Here is an 11104-nt window from a genome sequence, read left to right on the forward strand (position 1 = left end):
TGAGAAAGTGAGTACCTCTATCACTTACCAGCTCTAGGGGACTACCAAAATGGATGATGATGTTCGTACAGGAACAAAGCCACGTTATTGCCATCATCTTGCTTCAGAGCTTTGTCTTCACACCACTTGGTAACATAATCCATACAAACCAAAATATATGTTTTGTTTCCTCCTGGTTAGCTGATTAATGGGGCCCATGAAGTCAATTCCCCACTTATCAAATGGCTTTAGGGGAAGGATGGGCTGTAGTAGCATGGCACTAGATTTGGTAGGCTTTCCCATCCATTGACAAGCATCACAATGTTTGTAGTAGTCATGGGCATCCTTGTGGAGGGTTAGCCACCAATATCCTTTGAGCAAGGCCTTTCTGGCTATTTCTTCTCTTGCAAAGCGTCCTGCACAGGGCTTGTCATAGCATGCTTTCAACACTATTCCAATCTTGTCTCTTGCAATACATCTTCTCAACACTTCATCCTTACCTTTCTTGTACAAATGTACAAAGCGCTACCTAACAGGGTATAAGGGGCTGGTTTCAATAGAAGCTTCTTCTTCTCAAAAACTGGAGATACTAGGAGAATACCCTTGAGTAGCCAAGAGGTCAGCTATATCTGCATACCATGGGGTTATAGTTTTTCGACTAGAAAAATGGAAGTATCAAGGAGGTCAAGGTCATTGTGCTCCTCTTTGTCTCTTTGAGAAATCCATGACTAGATGATCAGCCATAGTACATGGGAGCGACCAAGCTTAGTAACCACTTCAAAGTCAACCTCTTAAAACAGAAGGAGCCATCTCATCATTCTTCCCTTTACATTTACTTTTTTCATTAGAAAGAAGGAAAAGGCCTCATGGTCCACATAGAATTTAAAATGCGTTGATAGTAGGTAGTGTTGGAACTTCTCCAAGGCAACACCATTGCTAGGCATTCAAGCTCTGTCTCACTGTATAGTTTCATTCTTTGTCAGTTATAGCTATTGTCCAATTGTCTTCCTATGAAAAAATAAGCATGTGACTCTAGGTTTAACCACAATTAGTTTAGATGGTCAGTTATACCTAAGTGTTGTAGACACTTCAGTGATGAGTGATTATAGAATAATAAGAAAAAGAAGAGATAGCACATGGCTACCCTCTGTGGCCTCAACCCTTCTCTCTCTTCTAACATGGTATTAGAGCAGATCAAGGAGTTCCCCAGCTTTGTGGGTACTTTGTAGGATTTCTTTGAGCTTGTGTTGAGCTCAGGACAATGAGTTTTTAGCTCAGTTCATAGGGTAGGTTTACCTCAATTTGCACATGAAGATTGGCTGTCCTCTTTCCCTTGTCTTGCAATGGAGGCTTGCTCTAGACTTGGTTTAGGCTTACCGTAGCCTTCATATAGCCTTGATTGAGGCTTATGATTCATCACTTGCTACTGTCCATCCCCAAGAACAATAGGCATAAATTCACGACAACTGCCTAGACATGTTTTTTTTAAGATCAATTATCTCCTACTTCTACTCCAACTCAATGGCATCTTATCCTCCTTGGTTACACCCTTGATTAGTTGTTGTTGGCAATGAACCCCGACATCAACTATTGATACTTGGAATTGATTAGTCTTGTGGATTGAGGAGGGGATTGAATGCTAATGTTTGGAGCTAAAACAAATGTATTGATATGGTTTTGGCCATTTATGAATAGTAAATGCATTGTATGACACTAGCTCTTGAAGACAGGACCTCTTTGGATGATGAAATGATCATGTATTGATTTCCACTTGTGATGGCATATGTATATGACACCTTGAGGAGTTTTTGGGCTAAGACACACCTCTTTTTGACTATGTTTGAGCTAGATGCAACCTATAGGAAGGTTATTTGATTGTTGTACTTGCTATACATGAATTAGTTTGTGCCTAGATTGACATGTATGGATTCCCATATGCAGAGGTAACTGTTTGAAGTGTTGTAGGGGTGTTCGAGGCATATATACTCAGTTTTGGGATGGAAAAGGGCTACTGGTCAACTAAATATTTCTGCTCACAAACTCCTTGTCTGTTTACTCTCAGTTAGCTTGAATGCATGTTGAATATGCAGTGAATGTAGTTCAAGTAAACGGGTTGTAATACCTAGGTGGTTTGTCACAGGGATGTATGTGACAGGTATTTTGGACTGAAATATCATTGATTTGAGCAAAGGTTGCTACTTAAAACTGTCATTGCATTGGAAGGCTAAAACTGATCAATTAAGAAGCCTTAGTTAGCATGTAGTCAAGCAGTGTTTACAATATGGCAAATGTAGACAGAACTGACAACATAACCCAAATAGTGGGGAAAAAGCTTAACAACAATAACTATGATGTATGAAAGTTCTGCATGGATAACTTCTTGATAGGAACATGATATTGGGATTTGGTAATGGGTGTTGAAGTTGAACCCAAGCTCTTAGAGACGAATCCTACAACTGTTTAGAGATGAGCACACTAAGCTTGGATGGAAAGAGCACACAGGGTTTTACATTGGTTGTCACTATGTATCTTGGATGCTATGGTGATGTAAATAATGAGCTGCAAGTCACCAATAGATGCATGGAACATTTTGATTAGGTATTATGGTACAACTACAAGTGCCAAAAAGATACAGCTGAAGTAGAAATTCAATAATATGGGCAGAAAGGGTAGGTCTATTCAGGAGTATGTCACTGAAATCAAGACCATTGCGGATCAATGAGCACCCATTAGCACACAGGTGGAGGATGCAGACATGTTATAGTAGCATTAAATGGCTTGGGGCCTCAATATAAATTGTTTGATACTTTCATATTTGTGCGGGCTAAAATGACTGATTTTAATGAGCTTGTTGCATTGCTCATTCATGATGAGGAAGTTATACTGGGATTGGCTATAGGTTCTAGCAGCTCTAAGAGCAAGGATGTTGTTTTTTTATTCGAATCAATGCGGTCGTGGTAGTCGTGCTAGAGGTTATGGCTTTGGCAAAGGATCTCAACAAAATGTGTCTAATAATATTAACCAGCAGGGTTCAAATGCAAGAGAAGGTGGAAATTTCAAAGGTAGGGGGAGATCTTGTCCTAGAGGTAGAGGCTCTTGGTAGCCACAGAGGACCTCTGACAATCCTAATTAGGATAAGGATTGTCACTACTGCGATAAGTACGATCACATTGCCAAGGACTGTTGGAAGGGGTGTAGGGATCGTAGGATTTTTATTTGTGGATTTTTTTATTATTTGTGTTTGTTTTTGTTTAAAATTTTTGTGGTTATTTTTCTGTGTTTTGGTGGGAAATAAAAGAAAAACATATATTTAGATAAATTAGGGTGGGGGTGTGTGTTTTAGTGTTGCTAGCTATGGTGTGTTTTTGTTTAATTGAATTGCGAGTTGAAAAGGGAATGTGGTTTATGTAAATAGGTTTTTGTTTGAATTAATTAATTTTTTAAAAAAAGGGAGAGGGGGCATCGTGTAGAGGGTGGGTGGGTTGTTTATGGGGAGGGGTCTTTTGATGGGCGAGGGGGGTTGTCGGTGGTGGGCAGGTAGTAGTATGATGGGCCGAGGGAAGGAATGGGTGGGAAGGGGGGGTGTTGAGTGGGTGGGTAGGTGGGATTTGGGGGAACGGGCCGGTGGGGGTGGCCATGTGGGTAGGGGGATAGGCGAAGGAAGCATCAACGCATATTCTTCTCTTTAGTCAAAGAATCCACCTTGTCTTATTAATGAAGTATACACTCCCGTATAGGTTGTCTGAAGACATAAAGTCATGGAAGTCTCCAAAGCATTATGAAAACCAGAAACTAGCTGTGACAACATAGATCTAGAAAGTATTTTTTTGCAACGGAGGAATCTCTGGATCCAATTGTCCTTCCCTTCGTGATACAAAAAGATTGGTGCAAGATAAGACAAAAATAAAGGAAGGGAGCTACCAGACACCTCAGGGATTGGAATATGTACCAGAGGTCTTGAAACAGGTAGAGGATAAGAAGAACCATGTTCAGAGTGCTTCTTTTGACTGATTTTGGTAGGGGGTATAACCGCTAGATCAGAATTGACTTCCTCCATAGGGAAGAGAATGAACAGGTGGAGGAGACTACTATGGAACGGGAACATGATCATGCACAAGAATGCCACCTAGGGGAGGTGCCAACTAAATGATTTTTTGTAGAAAGACCCCATAGGACACATTATTGAGTTGGCCTTTTATGACTTGTTGAAAATGTTGATCAATCTTAGCCAACAAAAGGTTGTCTAATTAAGCTTAACCCCTTCCAGGATCTTGATAGAGGCCCTTAAGATTTCTCTGGAAAAACACTTTGAAACATGCTTGCCTCTGACATAAAGCGGTCTTGGAGGAATTGGCATAATTGCTTCCATTAAGGAGAGAAGATATGTGACACTGATACTCCTGAACTAGTGATAGCTTTATGTGCTACCAAAGGAGTAGAGGTTTCCTTCTACAACAAGGAAAGGATCTCTATAGTGGATAATAATTGAGTACCAATAGGCATAGGAAAAGCTACAAAAGGCAGGAACAAGACCTCATTATTATTTGGAGCTTCGCATCCATTGAAGGGAACTTCAAGGCCACAAAAAGATGAAGGCCAGCCTCTTTTGAATATAGTCAATATCCAAGAGAAGAGAATAATCATGAATTAGCAATGGTACATGCTGGATCACAAGTGGGGGAGCGAAAGAAGACGCCATTTAGACCACACTAGAGTATTCAACAACAAAATACCTGGAAAATGAGAAATGATTCTTGTAAAACCCACACATACCGACATTGAGATAAATAATAGGAACACAATATTAGTGAATTTGGGAATCTCTCAATTCCCATTTTTTGAATACTAAAAAGGTGGCACCCAGATAACATGCCCATAAGTTTCTCAAAACCATATGATGTGACCTATCATTGGAAAGCTCTTGAAAAATGGAATCTATTGAGATATAGAGTGCTCAATTTCGAGTTATAGTGTTCAAGTTATGGCCAGTCCAAATATTTTACCGCGTGTCCCAAACTTATGAGAAATTCCCATATTCCCCAATATGGTGTTTAGGGGAAACAAAAATAGCAACAACAACACAATGAGTGGAATAGACTAAACCTCCCCAAGCATTCCACATCCTACAAAAAATTCGACATGACCTATGCACAAATGTGACCGAAAGCTTCATGCAATGCATACATACAGGCACCCACACAAACCCCATAATCAAACACTCAAAAGAAAATAAAATTCCACGCATCCCATATCCTAGACATAATACAAAAATCAAGACTAAACCATAGATGCCGACCATCACAATAAATATAAACATACAAGTTATTTATCTTTGACAAAGAAAAATCCCAATCCCCATAATTGTATAGAGTATACCTATGGTGCGATGAAGTGGTGGGTGAGTGAAAACTACACGACTCATTTTTATTAGATGATCAATTAATTCACGTCATTATTAAAATAATCCATTAATGTGTGGTGAGTCGTTTGCGTAACCCAACCCCTACTTAAGCTGACTTGATTGGACTAGGGGTCTCTACAAAATTAATGCAATTCATTTTTAAAAAGTTATATAATCTATGGTGCAAATAGCATGCATGCATGACTTTGGGAGTTTATTATTAATTATATGTTAATTTTGTGTGTATCGTAGGTGCATGTGGACTTGTGAATGGATTTTAAGTTACCAAGTTAAGTGGGTTATCGTGCTATGTGCTCATGCGACAGTCGGGTTCCTTTTATAAATTAATAGCCATTTCTTTTTAGTTAAAAATTCAGGATGTGCATTCTATTAATATTGTGGTTGCAACGGTCAGTTGATTTTTAATTATAGTATGTAATGATGTGCATATGAAGGAGGGGTGGCGTGTACACACCCACAAGGTCTGATGTGCAAAATCCCACTTCCAAACAATCCAAATAATAATAATCCTCGTACGCAAATAACAAGGCAACCAAGTGATAGTTGGCCTCTTCTTAGAAGTTACGAAAATAACAAGGCGACCAAGTGGTAGTCAACCTTGTAGGTAAATAACAAGGCAACCAAGTGGTAATCGGCCTCTTCTTGGACGTTACGAAAAACCAAATATGAATATAAAACTAACAGGAACAAATAAAGGTTTGGCACTTGGATAATTATGTGTTGAGTTTTCTATTTGTTTTGTTTAAAGAAAAATGGTTTTCATAAATGTGTAGTTATGTGTGGTAAGTCGGGTTTGATGTTTTTTTTTCTTCTAAATATTTTTAAATTGATTTTGGTGTTTCTTAATAAATAAATAAATAAATAAATAGATGTGAGTACCATAATGGTAAGCCTAATATGAGAAATATGAGAAGAATTTTGTTGGATTTTAAAAAAAAAATACATTTAAAACAATCATTTTTGGAAAATTTTACAATGTTTCATTGTTGAAGTTGTTTTTCAAGTAAATCATTTTCAATGTGTTTGTTAATTTTGATTTATTTTTAACAAGTCATAATCATAATGAAAATATATTTGGAAATTTTTAAAAATTTTTGTTTTTAATTTTTTTTCAAATTTTATGAAATTTATATGACATATTGAAGTTTTGTGAGTTTTGTTTTGTTTTAAATATTGTAATATTTTTCCACTTTTTATCAGTACTTTACATTAAGATAAAATATTTTAATAATTTTTTGTAATTTTTTTATTTTATTGGAATTTTATGTATTTTAGATAATTTTTAAATATTTTGATGGTTTTTCCTCAAAAATGAAAAAGAAGGGAAATATGATACTCAGTCTCGGATGATGTGGACTACATGTGAAGAGTTGCAAGCTCTCCACCATGTAGACAAAACCACACGTGCGTTAGCGCATGTAAATGACCGCGATCACGAACGTGCTCAAACACAACGAGGTTGTAAAGCCGGGCACGGCACGAATAAGACCTTGAGGAATAGCATCACACGCACGATGTCAAAAAAGGGGCAATCATGTGCTAAAGAATAAAATAAATGGGGAAAGGGAAAATGGGGGTAGGGGGGTTGGTAGTAATGGTGTGGTTTGTTTGGTGTGTTTTTTTTTTTTGTTTGTCATGTTCTTGTTTTTTCTTTTTGTTTTAAATTATTATTATTGTGTTTTTTTGTTTTGTGTTTTGTGTAGTATTAGAGTGTTGTGTAGTGATGTGTTTTAATGAGGAACACACACACACACACACACACACACATGTGTGCACACACACACGTGTGCACACACACTGTGTGTGTGCACACACACGTGTGTGTGTGTGTCTCGGGGGGGTCACTATGTATAAATCCTATATATGACGTGTGTTCATGGCATGTTTTAAATATCCCTATATAACCTTTTTTGAGATTTTTTTTTACCCTTCTATAACGTCTTACCATAATTTATAAATCCCTTACTCTAAATTTATTTTTTAAAGAAAAGAATTTAGTAAATCCTTATGTAATGAATACAAAACTCTATTTTTATCTCACAGAATTGATCACAACTAGCTCTTAAGGGTTCATAAAAGAGTTTAGCTCTTTAGTGATGATGAAGCTTTGTAAAATATCTTCATGATATATAACATCCAATGGTAAAATTTATAATTTTATGGATAAAGATAGGGTTTTGAAAAAAATTCCAAATAGAGACACTAGATGTACAATGCACACATAATAGTAAGCTAGTTGCTCAACTCTATCGTAGAGTGAGTATTGTGGTCTTTAATCACAAAAATTGAAATATAAATGTTAGAGTACTATCTTAGGGCTCTCTTAATTGCAATATTTATCTTGGTGCTTTCCTATTGTGATAGCAATGGGCTATCATTACATATTTTGCATCTAATTCATCATAAATTATTTTCTCCACCATTCCTACAAAGCATATCATGTGCATGTAATACATATACATGTACACATAAATTTTAGAGATAACAAGAAAAATATACTCTAAATTTTCCACCTAGTTGCAATATTATCAAGCCATAAAATAACACATTGAATATGAGCTTGATTTGTAGTTAGAGAAGGTAGCAATATTAAATGAAAAAACATATTGCCTTTCTATGGCACATGAATAAATTCCAAAATTATTTGCATGACCATGTAATTAAAAGCATGATTTTTAATGTTCGCATATTTGTAAAACTTACCTGGTTTTCTTTTATAAAGTAGATATAGCTATACAAAAAAGGTGAATATACAAAATTTCATTTAGCCCATAAATGTGTTTTACTTAGCACCCCAACATTGTTAATGATCCAGACTCCATCCTCGTTCTCACATTTGTAGATGCATCACCATAGTCCATTAGTCATGTTCCTAAAGCAAATATAAAAATATAAGCAATTAACATCAAGGAAAATGCTAGAAAAAGACATTGACAAGACATTTTTTAAAGTCATTTTACATAGCAAGCAATATTGAAGAAGAGAAAAAATAATGTTTCTTCACCTATTCTCAATGGTCCTTTACAAATTCATTGAAAATCTTCCAATCATGTTCGTCAAGTTCATATTTGTTATTGTTGCAATCATATGTGAGATTGGCAAGGGCAATGATACTTTCAATATCTACCATATCAAGATCAGTCAAATCATATGTAAAACTCATTAGTCCCTTTGATTTTTGATACCATCCAAGTTGAACCTCTACCTCGGATGGCCTATCTGAGAGGCTAAACCCTCTCTTATACTCCACACTAGCACCTCCAACTTTTCTTCTCATCTTTTGAACTCGTCCCAAGTACCATACACTTTGGCTTTTGCATGGTCTCATACTTCTTGAAGAACTTGCCTTTGATGACCTTGTGATCCTTCCATTGGCATTCTCCTCAAAGAACACAGCACAATCTAAACCAATACCAAACAAATTATCATTTGTTGAGTTTGGTACTTCTCCTCCTTACTATAGTATACTCCTTGCCGCACCCTTGTAAGCCTATCCTTGGACAATGTGGGATTGCCATTGAGTTGGATTACCAATGTAGACTTAAAAATAAACCTACTATTCTCAAGCTCCACTACTGGGCTCACTTCATTTGTTTCATCCAATATAGAGTCTACCACATGTCTTATCTCACTTGTAGATACCTCCTCCTCTGAATCCACTCCATCGTCGACAAGAACTAAAGATTCCTCATCTGTATCAGAATCTTGTAGATTTGAATTGACATAAGCCTCAAATAAGCCTTCAGACCTAGGCTCTAGCCACCATTTCTTATCCTCTTTACCTTTTGGCTTCATTTGCAAATCTTCACAAATCTATTGAGCACTTTGTAGTCCCATTTTCAAGGCATCGATGATCTTCTCATCAGTTGAAACACATTTGTAATCGCCTAAATCTACTTTCTTCATGGTCTCTTTGAGATTTAACTCTCTCCATACATATTCTTGCTTCTTATGGGCCCGTCCAAATTTCACACCATCCTCCTTGCATTCAAAATGTGAAAGCCTATTTAAGATCCCTATACTGTGCAACATGTCCATCAAGTCATAAGTACGCTCTTGCCCAACCATGCTACCAACCTTGCTAAAAAAGATTTCAACTGCATCAAATCCTGTGAGATGTATTGGAAGCATCTTATTTGGATGAAAGTCTCTAAAATATTTTATGAGCAATACAATGAAGTGACACGAGAGTTGCATGTCTAAGAATGCCTACTTACTAATAAAAATCTTTGATAGTGTATAGGAGGCATGTTTTATAATCCAAGACCTCCAAATTTGGAAGAAGAATGCCACTTTTGCTGCTAAATGGACTCTCTCCACCAAGCTCAAGTGCGGGGACAAGAAAATATCAATGTAGTCTCCATCAATTTCAAGATAAGCCTTTGTTCCCCCACATCATAAATATTGGCAGCTAAATCCTTACCCTGCGTGCACAATAATGAGTCCATCTGCATTGTGCAAATGCCCCACTCTTTTCTATGTTTTCCATTGTTTGCTAACTCTCCCAAACACCATTGAACTTGCCTACTACATATCCTTTGTGCTGCAACCCAATTTTGACGACCATCTCGTCTCCTTCCTTAAGCATATGCTTATCAATAGAAAAAGAATCATAGACAATGGTAACATGATTCAAAGTAACCCAGACATCACCAAGAGCCAATTGACGCTTTGGTTTGTCAAGAATGTTGACTAGCTTTTTTCCATTGTGTATAAAATCTTGATCATGCATGCCTGAAACCTCTCCATTTGACAAGCTAGTTGAAAGAGGCCATCCATCCCATTTGATCTTGTATCTAGCACCGTGCTTATTTACATAATCACTCAACATCAATTGTCTTCGTCGACTATCTCCATCTGATGCATGTCCAATAATCGGACCTACTGTCCATTTGAGCTTCTCATTCCACAATGCTAAAATTTCAATCCATCATTTGTGAACAAAACTTGCATCAAATCGATTACAAGTGCAATGAGCAACCACGACTAAGCATGAAAGCTTTTCATGAAGTGGATTTGCAATAAAGACTCTTGCATAACCACCAATGATACAAGTCTCAAATGCTTCAGCAATCACATCATATCGAGCTTTTCCTTCTCCAACTTTTATCATGGATGAAGTCCCACACTCATGGTTTGAAGACTTGTATCCATCAAACCCAATAAGAGTATCATCTTTAGGGTTCCACCTACAATGAAAATAGTAAATGTTATAAAATCTAAAAGTTAATCAATAATACTTTTTACGTGCCAAAAGAGATAATATTATACATTTGCCTTATTCGCTTCTTTATGGTTGTCTTGTCTTCCACTAGAATAAATGGAATACTTTCTATGATGCCATGTTTTTCTTTCTCCTTTTGATATATTTCAGCAATGGCATCAAATATATATCCATGTATCCCTGGTATAAAGTGGATAGCTTGTCTATGGCCCCTCTTTGTCGTTGAGAGTGAAGAGCCATTTAGGTTATTACCAAGAAACTCATGCAGCCTTGGTCCACCCCACATCTTCGTAACTTCAAACAAAGCCTTTGTATTTGCACTGTATCGTTGACCTTCCTTTGATCGTACCATGTTTGTAGATATATCTTGTAAAAAGTCCCACAAAGCCGGCTTTCCACCAAATTTTCCTAATCTATGGGCTTCTATTATATTGTTACAAAATCTTTGGACATCTTTTCGATTTAAAGAGTCCATGTTG

The 11104-nt window shown here is 36.9% G+C and overlaps 1 pseudogene; it reads right to left on the bottom strand.

The window, feature by feature from the left end:
- Positions 1 to 9726: 9726 nt before the first annotated feature.
- Positions 9727 to 11100, bottom strand: LOC148016194 (uncharacterized; annotated as a pseudogene).
- Positions 11101 to 11104: the final 4 nt, after the last annotated feature.

This window comes from Lygodium microphyllum, chromosome 23 (genome assembly GCF_053477565.2).
Source record: "Lygodium microphyllum isolate KBCC chromosome 23, Lygodium_microphyllum_v1.1.10, whole genome shotgun sequence".
Classification (NCBI taxonomy): domain Eukaryota; kingdom Viridiplantae; phylum Streptophyta; class Polypodiopsida; order Schizaeales; family Lygodiaceae; genus Lygodium; species Lygodium microphyllum.